Source organism: Orycteropus afer, unplaced genomic scaffold, assembly GCF_000298275.1.
Source record: "Orycteropus afer afer isolate SDZICR_OR568_19922 unplaced genomic scaffold, OryAfe1.0 scaffold01369, whole genome shotgun sequence".
In the NCBI taxonomy this organism is placed as follows: Eukaryota; Metazoa; Chordata; class Mammalia; order Tubulidentata; family Orycteropodidae; genus Orycteropus; species Orycteropus afer.
Window position 1 is genome coordinate 336 of NW_006922956.1, and position 2224 is coordinate 2559.

Consider the following 2224-nt stretch of genomic DNA (forward strand, 5'->3'; position numbering starts at 1 on the left):
TATCCATATTTTGTTTTGGTCCATACAGTCAAATGCTTTTGCATAGTTAATAAAACACAGGAAACTATCTTTGTGGTATTCTCTGCTTTTAGCCATGATACAATTTACATCGGTAATGATGTCCCTTACATAATGTCCCTTTCTGAATCTTGCTTGAACTTCTAGCAGTTCCCTGTCAATGTCCTGCTGCAATCATTTTGGAATTATCCTCGGTAAATTTTACTTGTATGTGGTGTTAATGTCTTGTTCAATTGTTTTTGCATTCTGTTTTACCATCTTACTTTTGAATGGACACAAAAAATATCTCTGTCAGTTGGTTTCCCAAGTAGTTGTCTTCAAATTTCTTTCCATAGACAAGCAAGCACTTCCAGCATGCATTCGTTTGTTGAAACATCTCAATTTGTATTCTGTTGATTCTTGGAGCCTTGTTTTTCTGTCACTGTCTACGGTGCAGCTTGGACTTCTTCTGTCAGTACCATTGGTTCCTGACCATTTTCTACCCACCCTGAAATGGTTGAATATTGGCACTTTTAACTTTGGGTTAAGACTTTGTCTTCTGCATAAATTTGTAAAAGAAAAATAGATGTCATCCTCAGCACATGAGGATTTAAATTTTTTCATAAAGAGTCAACTACAAATTAGTTTGGGTTCTAAATTAATTGTACACTGACTTTATCCCTTCCACCTAATTTTGATGCTTCTTGTAATGTTGAGCATTTTGTCCATAAAATCCTCCGACATTGGAAACTCAAGTTCATAAAATCCTTTAATATTGGAACCTCAAGATTTGGATTTTTTTCTTCTGGTCTTTCAGCTTGAGAAATGCTGAGAATGCCCTTTCCTTTTTGGTTTTCCCAATCCTGTTCATTACACATTTCATGATAATACTTAACTTTGTCTTCTTGAGTTAATCTTTGAAATCATTTGTTCAACTCTTTTATTTCATTATTTCCTCCATTTAGTTTAGCTACTCTATTTAAATGGGTAACTTTCAAAGTCTCCTCTGACATGCATTTTGGTCTTATCTTTCTTTCCTGTCTCTTTAGTGACCTTTTGCTTTCTGTATGTAGGATGTCCTTGCTATCATCCCACAACATGGGATAATAATGGTCTTAGATCATTAGTGTTCAATGACTCTAAATTATTTTTGATACGGTCTGTAAATTCAACTGGGATAAACTCAAGGTTGTACTTTGGCTCTCATGGAGTTGTTTTACTTACATATATTTTACATGAATTAACATATGAGGAATTGATGGCTTGTTCTGCTGTTGGCCTTGTACTGACTAGTGATATTGAGTTACTTCATCATCTCTTTTAAGAGGTATAGTTGATTCGAATTCTATATATTCCATATGGCAAGGTTCATGTACACAGTCACTGTTAATGTTGTTAGGGGGGAAGGTATTTCCAATGAATATATTATTAGTTTTACAAAATTCTATCAAGTGATCTCTGCATTGTTTCTATGACCAAAGTCATATTTTCTAGCTATCTTTCCTTCTGCTTTGTTTCCAACTTTTGCATTCCCATCAGTAGTAATTATCAGCGTATCTTGACTGTGTTTGATCAATTACAGACTGAAGAAGCTAGCAAAAACTTCAATTCCATAATAACAGTTATCTTAATGCTTTCTAAGTCCAACTAAGAAATTAATTACTTTGGATTAAGACTTTGTCTTCTGTAAAAATTTGTAATAGAAAAGTAGATGTCATTATCAGCACATGAGGACTCAAACTTTTTCATAAGGAGTCAACTACAAATTAGTTTGGGTTCTAAATTTATTACAGTAAGAGGGATAAAATGCATGGGTTGGTTACACCAGTAAACTGAGAAGCCAGTGGAATGTAAATTAACTCTGAGATTAGAAACAATGAGCTACTGTGACCCTTGGCCTGGAAAGCAAAAGGAATATAGGGATTAGGATAACGTGTGGGAAGCCAGGACCAATGTTGCTGAGCTACTGGACCTGGGGCATGAGAGGAGATGCTGCTACTGCTAGAGGAGCTTCTCACAGCATAGAGGGAGGCAGAAAAACCCTGGACTCACCATTCGCTTTAATTCTAGTCTGTTGCCATGTCTCCATTTAGGAACCAATGGATATGGGAGTCTAGGCAAATCAGCCTTCAGGAGTCAGTCCTCCTGTAGTATAGAACAAAGCTGGGAAAGGAAAATGAGTGATCTGAGAGCAAACTCAGAACCAGTATATCTGGCCAATCCTTTA